Genomic DNA, 12,647 nt, shown 5'->3' with positions numbered 1-12,647 from the left:
TACTCCTTACCCTCTCCCTTAAAACCCACATCCTTTCGTCTTTCTCTCTCCTTCCCTCTTTCCTGATGAAGCAACCTTGGGTTGCGAAAGCTTGAAATTTGTGTGTGTGTTTGTGTGTTTTTTATTCTCTCTATCAACGTACCAATGCTTTCGTTGGGTAAGTTACAGCATCTTTGTTTTTAGATATGTTTATTATTTCAGAAGATAAGTACAGCCATGTAAATTCCGGATACACAAATAATTAATAGATGGAATGGTTGATATGATATCTTGTAACGTATTTGTTCATCGCTGTCGTTTAATGGGTTGATAATGTAGTTTTATTTACGGTGTGATAAAATACTTTTTCGTCATAATACTAACACCCATTGGACTGTGGAGAAGTATGTTAAGTCAATGCAGAAGTTGTTTTGTATTTCTCTTGTGGTCATGTGTATCTCAGTTCATTCAACAATTCCTATTTAAGAACCTGTCTCACTAAAGGGTGATAGCTCTGGCATATGAGGATAGAATTCCAAGATCCTCAGAGACTGAATACTGATGTTCTTTCCTACTGGCAAAAATGTGATTATCTTTTCAACATTCTGTACACTACTCTTGAGCCGGCCGGAGTGGCCGTGCGGTTCTAGGTGCTACAGTCTGGAACCGCGAGACTGCTACGGTCGCAGGCTGGAATCCTGCCTAGGGCATGGATGTGTGTGATGTCCTTAGGTTAGTTAGGTTTAGGTAATTCTAAGTTCTAGGGGACTGATGACCTCAGAAGTTAAGTCCCATAGTGTTCAGAGCCATTTGAACTATTTTTCATATTTCATAATGGAATTTCATAATGGAATGGGGAATAGAAATAAGTTCAATGTTTAGACTTTGTAATTATGGTAACGGTAAGACCTGGTGAAATGTAAGTATTCAAGGAGTAAAGGAGATAGAACAGAGGAATAGGTGGCTGTGGGGAAAAAGTTGAGAGTGTATTATGGGAGAAGTAAGGGTACTGAGGAAGAGGTGACTCAATGCCTCTACTGTTCGGTGAATTGTTACTTTTACTTCATAAATATTTATGTAGACATTTCTGTGTGTTGTCAACATGTTCAGTCAATAGTTAGTTACTTCTTATCAAATTACTTATTATCAGATCATTAAGAAGATCGTACAGGGATGTGAAACAAGTCAAGTTATATGTTAACAGGTATAAGCAGCCATTGCAGGCCACTTGTATAAAATATAGGAATAATCAGTGACAACTAGTGCTAATCTACTCACATTGTTAAATGTTTCACAGTGAGAGCTTCCTCTTACAACAAAATTCTGGAGCCCTCTTGTCTTTGAACACCAGGTTTTTCCAATACAGTTCTGTCACTGACTTACCTGAACTGAATGAAACAGAAATGGATCATTATATATTACATTAAAAGATGTAATTACTTTTTGCAACAATTTTGGAAAGGAGCACCAGGTTTTTGGTTAGGGCAGGAAACATTAGTGACAGGGATCCAGATTACAGTATTAAGAGTGACCTGGTAAGACTTCAACAATGACCTATACAAATGTTTTTTGCTGTGTGATATTTTAATCAAATGCAGCTCAACAGTTCATTTATCAGTTTAACATGGAGTTCACTGTTAGTTAAAAGGTTGAAACTAGCCTCAGTTGACATTGATGTTATTGAAAGATGGAATTTTGCTAGTAAAAGCCTACACCTCAATATGAAGTGGAAGTTGGTTGAGTTGCTAACAGTATCTTTAGAGCAAACATTGCCCCTCATAAGACTATCTCAGTTGCTCTGGTGTGATTACAGTGCCTTTAAGGGTAAACTCAGAGTTCAGCCTATTAGTATTAAAAGAGCTAAATGTAATTGAAAGTTTTGAGCCTGCGATGTGAACAGAAAAAGGAGGATAAGTAAATGTAACGCTCCAAAATACTAGAAGGTTAAAAAGTAAAATCAATGAACTTCTATATTACTTTGAAGAACTGCAGCCTACAAAACATATAGATAGCATAAGAATTTCTGAACATCACTTTACCTCTAAAATAAGGATGCTGAATTTGGTTGTACATGAGTTAGCTTCCATCTTCTGCAGACAAGGTTTGGATAAAAGGGGAGTGCCCATTCAGAGTGAGGAGGGATACAAATATACCCTAGTCCAGAAATGACAGTGTTGAAAGTTATAATCAAAAAATGTTCTGATACCTGTGACAGTTGAAAACATGTAGTGGAACTGTTGTTGCTAAGATTATAGGCCAAGCACTTGGGTGTAGAGGTTGGGCTAGTAACTAATCCAAAGCAGAGTGCACACTGTGTACGGACATGAGTGATTGTGGTGAACAATATCTATACTGTATTGGAGTGCAGTCTGTGTTTGCAAGTTGAAATGCTAAAGTCAGTCATCCCTGACCAAATGGAGTTGTACATGGTGACAGAACTTGCAGACACAATTTTCTTGCATGGGCAAACAAGTGGAAGCAGCAGAGAAGTGGAAAGGTTGTAGAGGACTAAATATCCACATAGAAGACATCGGCTCACACCACGTTCCTAAGACTGCTCCAACAATTAAGTGAAACGAGGCAGCTGGTACAATGTTTTTACAGAGTACTGTGTGGTGAGTGTTACGGGAAATGCAGCTACACACCTATCATCCACAAAAAGTGCATGTTTTGACTCTTTCTTACTTCAACCTCACATCTTGTTCAGCCAGTGGCTCTTGCAACACCTTACAGTCAGTCTTTGTTTTCCTACATATATACTTTTCACAGATGAAGCCTGTTTCACTAGGTACACAATGCTAAATAGTCACAATACTCATGTTTGGACTGATGAGATTCCCCATGGTACAATGTTGAAGAGCCACCAACACAAATAATCAGTCAACATGTGGACGGACATAGTTAATGATTATGTACTAGGTCCATTTCTTCTTCCTCACCACGTAAATGCACCAGTGTACACAGTATTTATCAGAAAGGTACTTCTCAGGTTCCTGGAACCTATCCCACTTGTTGTTCATCACTGGAATCTTTCCAACATGATGGAACTTTGGACTGAGAGTTCGTCGACACCTGGATCAGACATTTCATGGAAAGTGAATAGGCAGAGGAAGTCCTGTTTCACATTCCTGTGATGTCACTGCAGTTGATTTGTTCTTGTGGGGCCATGTGGAAAGCGTTGCACATGAGACACCTGTCAAGAATGAGGACTTCCAGGCAAGAATTCTTGTCACCTGCAACACTGTTCGTACAACACCGGGGATGTTAGTATGGCAGAACTTTGTGCAACAATGCAGTTCCTGCATTGACACTAGGGAATTCCATTTTAAACAACTACTGTAAATATAGCGGCTTGTGAAACTTGTGCAGGTAAATGGAATTCATCATTACTGTACTGCAGACTTAGGATTTTCAGTCCCTCTGACATCAGGTTACGTGAACCATTACTAGTCCTTCGACAGGGAAATTATCTGAGGTTACTGGGGAGTATTCACTAGGAATTCTGAATGTCATAATCGGGGTTCGAAAGTTGAGTGATGTATGAGGCTAAGGCAGAACTTAAGTAGATTTTTGCTTATGCCTTTCAACTCTGTAGTTTCTGGACAAGGGTCCTTTACTTCAACTGGATACATTTACCCTTCTCCAGCATTTCTGAAACTTTATAACACATCACAGAACCACCCTGTATAAACACTGATACTCTTGGATCTACCAGCAATTAGCATTTTGAAGCTTGTGGCATAAAAGTGGAAATTCATGGAAAGATAATAGCAATAGGCACAATAAAACAGCATTAGTTGGTAATTTTGAGTTATTTATGATAAAGCTCAATGTAGTTTTAAATCTTTTACCCTATAAACAGAGTAGGTAAAGTAGATATTGTAATTTAAAGTTTTAGAGTACATTTGTTGTAGAGCTGTTCTTAAACCTCTTGCCATTTCGTATAAACTTAACTCTCCTCATACAGTGCACTAAGTGTTACGGGAACCAGCAGCACTGCTGCTGATAACATTCTTATAGAAGCATCAAGATTGAAAAGTCGTAGTGTGAACCCTGTGGTTAATCATCCCTTTAGATTTAATGTAAAATTTAATATCAGTTTACATGACTGAAATAAAGGAATTGAAAGACTGCTGTGGTGATAAATGGAAAAGGAGTTGAATTCAAGAAGGGTTTGTGAAATACAAACCGGAAAGATGTATGAAACAACTAATGTTTATGAAAATTTTAATCTGTTCCCTAACATAGTCATAATCTACTTTGAAAACAGTTGTCCCAAAAAATTAATGTTTGTTAGTACATTAAAAGCTCTGAACATTGGGTTACTAATGGAACTACAATACCATACAAGAAACTAAGGTAATACTTTCATTTTCATGAAGGAAGGCTTAAATCATTTTATAAATTATATTGTAAATTTGCAAGTGATGTCATCAGAACATCAAAATTTATGAACTGTCAAAAATCCAAGACCTCCAATAATAAGATAAGAATTACTTGTAACATCATAAAAAGTGAGAGAAAAAACCAAGAACGTGAGGAAATTTTGTTTTAAGGTAATAATGATCTCATCAAAAGCTTTCCCATCCATATATAATGTATGGTTAGTTTAGTCTCCCAGCTGTGGCAGGAGAAAACACACATAAAGTTAAGTAAATGTACAAGCTTTTGGAGCCAGTGGCTTCTTCTTTGGCAGAAGGGTTGAAGGGTAAGGATAATAGATGAAGGAAAAGGACTGGCAGGGTTTAGTAAAAGGGGAGAGTTTGGAAAAGTCACCCAGAACCCCGGTTCCTTCTGCCAACATGTGAATAGATTTTGTATCCATCCACCCACATTACGTTCTTGAAATTTAGTTACTTTAATCAGTATTATACTTGTTGTTTGCAGAAACTCATGTAGCTGAAATTTAACAAATTCCTGTTAGTACTCATGTGAATGACTTCTCGCTGTTCATTATTTAGAGTCAATTTTCATTCATTTGATCACACACTGATTAATCATCTATGGTTCTACAAACGTTACACAGAAACTCATCAACAGTTGTTTCTGTAAGAGAATTGAACACCTGAAGTACCTAAACATACCAGACAGACTGTATCATCATAATCTGCAACAGGTAGTCACCATTTCTCACAAAGGCACACATCCTACTTAGTTATAAAACATTTTGAAATGAGTAGTAGTCTGCGATACTGACTTGACTTGTTGCATACAGCTGGTTCATGTTAAATGTAAGGCTTCTTTTAGTATTTTTTTTAAAGTCAGTTTCTCAAATTGATTAAGTCGTCCCATTAGTTATTTGTCTTGGGTTTTTTGTTTATCCTTACAAAACTCTTGTTCTCATGCTATAAATCTAAGCTTTCAGTCAAAAGGCCTTCTTCTGAAGTACCAGACACACACACATGACTACTGTCTCTGGCTGCTAGTATTTTCAGAGGATATTCTGTCCTGTAGTCAAGTTGGTGAAAGTTGATCCCTGACAGCTGCTGGGACTGTTGCCAGACTTCAACAACGAAGCTCAAGTGGCTGCAGGTGTATACAGTAGCCATCTATGGAGCTCCAGCAACGTTCACAAACTCATGTAATGTGACTGGTTGCAGGAGGCTTGTGAAGCTGCTGTGCTTGGCCCACTGCATCTGTCAGGGATCTTCTTACAGTTCAAATGGTTCAAATGGCTCTGAACACTATGGGACTTAACATCTGAGGTCATCAGTCCCCTAGACTTAGAACTACTTAAACCTACCTAACCTAAGGACATCACACACATCCATGCCCAAAGCAGGATTCGAACCTGCGACCATAGCAGCAACGCGGTTCCGGACTGAAGCACCTAGAACCGCTCTGGCACAACGGCCCGCTTCTTACAGTGACTCCACTATTATTCCCATTACTAGTACTCGTACAGCATTTGATAGTGTTCTTCTGCAGTTATGAGTATCATTTGCGTGGCACATTTCTTATGCGCGTCTCTCCTTTAAACACTCACTCCACTCTTTTGCAAAATTACTTATTTATACTATGTATTACTATAGTACAAGGTGTACAACTTCGCTTCCCCTGTTTGATAATAGGTGGCGACAATGGTAAATAGTGGTCAAAAGAAACAGATCACAGACATCAGGCTGTTAGCTTGGACCTTAGTCAACATAACCTCATTCAAACATTATTCGATTTATGTCTGCATCATAAAGTTGTTCTTGATTGAAAATGTCAGCTTACAAGCCTAGTTCTAGTCATTTGTGGGAGGTGTTGCTGTTTTGTTTCAATATGAGGAAAGCCGCAGCTGAGTTTCAGCTAATGCTCTCAAGTACGTATGGTAAGGACGCTATTAGTGAAAGAACATATCGTGGTGTCAACGCTTCAAGGATGGTGCTTTAATGTCTTAGACAGGCTTAGTGGTGGAAGAGAGAATGTTTTCGAAGATGCAGAATTGGAGACATTGCTGAGTGAAGACTCATGTCAAACTCAAGAAGAATTGGCATGATTAGCGGGAGTGACACAGCAAGCCATTTCAAAATGTCTCAAGGCTATGGGAATGATTCAGAAAGAAGGAACTAGGGTCCCGTGTGAGCTGAAACCAAGGGACATTAAATGGTATTTCTGTGTTTGTAAACAGCTGCTCCCCCCCATGAACCATAGACCTTGCTGTTGGTGGGGAGGCTTTCGTGCTACAGCAATACATCTACATCTACATCTACATCTATACTCCGCGAGCCACCTTACGGTGTGTGGCGGAGGGTACTTATTGTACCACTATCTGATCCCCCCTTCCCTGTTCCATTCACGAATTGTGCGTGGGAAGAACGACTGCTTGTAAGTCTCCGTCTTTGCTCTAATTTCTCGGATCTTTTCGTTGTGATCATTACGCGAGATATATGTGGGCGGTAGTAATATGTTGCCCATCTCTTCCCGGAATGTGCTCTCTCGTAATTTCGATAATAAACCTCTCCGTATTGCGTAACGCCTTTCTTGAAGTGTCTGCCACTGGAGCTTGTTCAGCATCTCCGTAACGCTCTCGCGCTGACTAAATGTCCCCATGACGAATCGCGCTGCTTTTCGCTGGATCATGTCTATCTCTTCTATTAATCCAACCTGGTAAGGGTCCCATACTGATGAGCAATACTCAAGAATCGGACGAACAAGCGTTTTGTAAGCTACTTCTTTCGTCGATGAGTCACATTTTCTCAGAATTCTTCCTATGAATCTCAACCTGGCGCCTGCTTTTCCCACTATTTGTTTTATGTGATCATTCCACTTCAGATCGCTCCGGATAGTAACTCCTAAGTATTTTACGGTCGTTACCGCTTCCAATGATTTACCACCTATGGCATAATCGTACTGGAATGGATTTCTGCCCCTATGTATGCGCATTATATTACATTTATCTACGTTTAGGGAAAGCTGCCAGCTGTCGCACCATGCATTAATCCTCTGCAGGTCCTCCTGGAGTACGTACGAGTCTTCTGATGTTGCTACTTTCTTGTAGACAACCGTGTCATCCGCAAATAGCCTCACGGAGCTACCGATGTTGTCAACTAAGTCATTTATGTATATTGTAAACAATAAGGGTCCTATCACGCTTCCCTGCGGTACTCCCGAAATTACCTCTACATCTGCAGATTTTGAACCATTAAGAATGACATGTTGTGTTCTTTCTTCTAGGAAATCCTGAATCCAATCACAAACCTGGTCCGATATTCCGTAAGCTCGTATATTTTTCACTAAACATAAGTGCGGAACCGTATCAAATGCCTTCCTGAAGTCCAGGAATACGGCATCAATCTGCTCGCCAGTGTCTACGGCACTGTGAATTTCTTGGGCAAATAGGGCGAGCTGAGTTTCACATGATCTCTGTTTGCGGAATCCATGTTGGTTATGATGAAGGAGATTTGTATTATCTAAGAACGTCATAATACGAGAACACAAAACATGTTCCATTATTCTACAACAGATTGACGTAAGCGAAATAGGCCTATAATTATTCGCATCTGATTTATGACCCTTCTTGAAAATGGGAACGACCTGCGCTTTCTTCCAGTCGCTAGGTACTTTACGTTCTTCCAGCGATCTACGATAAATTGCTGATAGAAAGGGGGCAAGTTCTTTAGCATAATCACTGTAGAATCTTAAGGGTATCTCGTCTGGTCCGGATGCTTTTCCGCTACTAAGTGATAGCAGTTGTTTTTCAATTCCGATATCGTTTATTTCAATATTTTCCATTTTGGCGTCCGTGCGACGGCTGAAGTCAGGGACCGTGTTACGATTTTCCGCAGTGAAACAGTTTCGGAACACTGAATTCAGTATTTCTGCCTTTCTTCGGTCGTCCTCTGTTTCGGTGCCATCGTGGTCAACGAGTGACTGAATAGGGGATTTAGATCCGCTTACCGATTTTACATATGACCAAAACTTTTTAGGGTTCTTGTTTAGATTGTTTGCCAATGTTTTATGTTCGAATTCGTTGAATGCTTCTCTCATTGCTCTCTTTACGCTCTTTTTCGCTTCGTTCAGCTTTTCCTTATCAGCTATGATTCGACTACTCTTAAACCTATGATGAAGCTTTCTTTGTTTCCGTAGTACCTTTCGTACATGATTGTTATACCACGGTGGATCTTTCCCCTCGCTTTGGACCTTAGTCGGTACGAACTTATCTAAGGCGTACTGGACGATGTTTCTGAATTTTTTCCATTTTTGTTCCACATCCTCTTCCTCAGAAATGAACGTTTGATGGTGGTCACTCAGATATTCTGCGATTTGTGCCCTATCACTCTTGTTAAGCAAATATATTTTCCTTCCTTTCTTGGCATTTCTTATTACACTTGTAGTCATTGATGCAACCACTGACTTATGATACCCTCTTCTACATTCACGGAGTCGAAAAGTTCCGGTCTATTTGTTGCTATGAGGTCTAAAACGTTAGCTTCACGAGTTGGTTCTCTAACTATCTGCTCGAAGTAATTCTCGGACAAGGCAGTCAGGATAATGTCACAAGAGTCTCTGTCCCTGGCTCCAGTTCTGATTGTGTGACTATCCCATTCTATACCTGGTAGATTGAAGTCTCCCCCTATTACAATAGTATGATCACGAAACTTCTTCACGACGTTCTGCAGGTTCTCTCTGAGGCGCTCAACTACTACGGTTGCTGATGCAGGTGGTCTATAGAAGCATCCGACTATGATATCTGACCCACCTTTGATACTTAACTTAACCCAGATTATTTCACATTCGCATTCGCTAATAACTTCACTGGATATTATTGAATTCTTTACTGCTATAAATACTCCTCCACCATTGGCGTTTATCCTATCCTTGCGGTATATATTCCATTCTGTGTCTAGGATTTCGTTACTGTTCACTTCCGGTTTTAACCAACTTTCCGTTCCTAATACTATATGCGCACTATTTCCTTCAATAAGAGATACTAATTCAGGAACCTCGCCCTGAATACTCCTGCAGTTTACCAATATTACGTTAACTTTTCCTGTTTTTGGTCTCTGAGGACGGACGTTCTTTATCAACGATGATAATGTCCTCTCTGGTAAGCCGTCAGGTATTTTATCGTTTCGCCCAAGGGGGGGTTCCCTCTAACCTAAAAAACCCCCGTGTGCACGCCACACGTACTCTGCTACCCTAGTAGCTGCTTCCGGTGTGTAGTGCACGCCTGACCTGTCTAGGGGGGCCCTACAGTTCTCCACCCAATAACGGAGGTCGATGAATTTGCAACCATTATAGTCGCAGAGTCGTCTGAGCCTCTGGTTTAGACCCTCCACACGGCTCCAAACCAGAGGACCGCGATCGACTCTGGGCACTATGCTGCAGATATTAAGCTCAGCTTGCACTCCGCGTGCGATGCTGGTTGTCTTCACCAAATCAGCCAGCCGCCGGAAGGAACCAAGGATGGCCTCAGAACCCAAGCGGCAGGCGTCATTCGTTCCGACATGTGCTACTATCTGCAGCCGGTCACACCCAGTGCGTTCAATAGCTGCCGGAAGGGCCTCCTCCACATTATGGACGAGACCCCCCGGCAAGCACACCGAGTGCACACTGGCATTCTTCCCCGACCTACCCGCTATTTTCCTGAGGGGCTCCATAACACGCCTAACGTTGGAGCTCCCTATAACTAATAGGCCCGCCCTCTGTGACTGTCGGGACCTTGCCGGAGAATCGGCCACTGGCCCAACAGAAAGCTGTACCTAAGGTGCAACCACAACGGAGGGGTATCTGTTGAGAGGCCAGACAAACGTGTGGTTCCTGAAGTGGGGCAGCAGCCTTTTCAGTAGTTGCAGGGGCAACAGTCTGGATGATTGACTGATCTGGCCTTGTAACAATAACCAAAACGGCCTTGCTGCGCTGGTACTGCGAACGGCTGAAAGCAAGGGGAAACCACAGCCATAATTTTTCCCGAGGGCATGCAGCTTTACTGTATGGTTAAATGATGATTGCGTCCTCTGGGGTAAAATATTCCGGAGGTAAAATAGTCCCCCATTTGGATCTCCGGGCAGGGACTACTCAGGAGGACATTGTTATCAGGAGAAAGAAAACTGGCGTTCTATGGATCGGAGCATGGAATGTCAGATCCCTTAATCAGGCAGGTAGGTTAGAAAATTTAAAGTTAGATATAGTGGGAATTAGTGAGGTTCGGTGGCAGGAGGAACAAGACGTCTGGTCAGGTGAATACAGGGTTATAAATACAAAATCAAATGAATAAAAAAATAGGAGTGCGGGTAAGCTACTACAAACAGCATAGTGAACACATTATTGTGGCCAAGATAGACATGAAGCCCACGCCTACTGCAGTAGTACAAGTTTATATGCCAACTAGCTCTGCAGATGATGATGAAATTGAAGAAATGTATGATGAGATAAAAGAAATTATTCAGATAGTGAAGGGAGACGAAAATTTAATAGTCATGGGTGACTGGAATTCGATAGTAGGAAAAGGAAGAGAAGGAAACGTAGTAGGTGAATATGGATTGGGGGGAAGAAATGAAAGAGGAAGCCGCCTAGTAGAATTTTGTACAGAGCATAACTTAATCATAGCTAACACTTGGTTCAAGAATCATAAAAGAAGAGTGTGTACATGGAAGAAGCCTGGAGACACTGACAGGTTTCAGATAGATTATATAATGGTATTGGAGGGCAGTGTGGAAGGTAAAAATCGTAGAGGGAGACCAACAGATGAATACACTAAGCAGATTCAGAAGAATGTAGGCTGCAGTACGTACTGGGAGATGAAGCAGCTTGCACAGGATAGAGTAGCATGGAGATCTGCATCAAACCAGTCTCAGGACTGAAGACCACAACAACAACAAACAACTACTTCAGAGGCAAAAACGGAAGGGATTTCTGCATCGCATTGTGACTGGGGATGAAAAATGGGTTCATTATGATAACCCTAAATACAAAAAATCATGGGGATATCCCAGCCATGCTTCCACATCGACGGCCAAACCGATTATTCACAGCTCCAAGATCATGCTCTGCATTTGGTGGGACCAGTTCGGTGTCGTGTACTATGAGGTGTTAAAACCAAGTGAAACAATCACAGGTGCTTGTTATCAAATGCAGTTAATGCATTTGAGCAGAGCATTAAAAGACGAATGGCTGCAGTACAGCGAGAGCCACGATAAAGTGATTTTGCAGCACGACAACGCTCAACCCCACATTGCAAAAGAGGTCAAAACGTGCTTGGAAACATTAAAATGGGAAGCCTACCCCACCTGCCATATTCTCCTGTTTAGATCAATGGTGCATGGCTTGGCTGACCAACACTTCCAATCTCATGAAGAAGTCACAAATTGGATCGATTCATGGATTGCTTCAAAAGATGAACAATTTTTTCGATGCAGGATTTGCACACTGTCCGAAAGATGGGAGAAAGTAGTGGTCAGTGATGGAAAATGCTTTGAATGATACATGTGTAACCACTTTGTTTCATTAAAGCCTCAAATGTTGGGGAAAAAATTGCGGAAGCAAAGTTGTACACCTTGTAGTAACAAATCAGTCTTGTGTAACATTTTAAATTGGAGTGAACTGTATCAAATGGTTGTTAGCTGTAATTTTTGTGTTAGAGTTTTGATTTGGTGGTACTTTTCTGTTTCACAACATCCTGAAGTTGTCTTCTTTTGCAGAGTAAATATGTTGTGCACCTTCCATTCTCTGCTTTTTTGAGTAAGTTCATTTGTTCAGGGTTAACACTGTATTGTATAGACTCTAGATAAGAGAAGCCTCTGAGAAATATCACACAAGCCTGTATTTTTAAAATTTTCATCAGATGATTTCTCAAAAATAGTTGTCCCAGAATCAGTTTGTAATAGTGATTCTGAAAAGTTCTTTCATTTTGTTCTGTCATGTCACAATTTTTCACAAATTTAGAGCTCATATTTTAAGGATATTAAAATGAATTTCAACCAAGATATAATTATTGATTTAATTTTTTTGGCCATGTTAAAAAAAAAAACTACAAACAGTTATCTTAGCAACAATAAGAATGTTTTGTTATGTTTAAACAACAGACTTTCTTTTTTTAAATTCCTCACAGAACCTTCATACTTACTGTCTCTCTTCAACACTTAACAATTGCTGGCCATAATACTTTAATTCCATCTTCCCTGGTACCTCTTCTTCATTTCCTTAATGTCCTGGTAGAAACACTTTCTTTGCTCTTCACT

Source organism: Schistocerca piceifrons, chromosome 2, assembly GCF_021461385.2.
Source record: "Schistocerca piceifrons isolate TAMUIC-IGC-003096 chromosome 2, iqSchPice1.1, whole genome shotgun sequence".
Taxonomy (NCBI): Eukaryota; Metazoa; Arthropoda; class Insecta; order Orthoptera; family Acrididae; genus Schistocerca; species Schistocerca piceifrons.
This window is presented reverse-complemented; position numbering follows the sequence as displayed.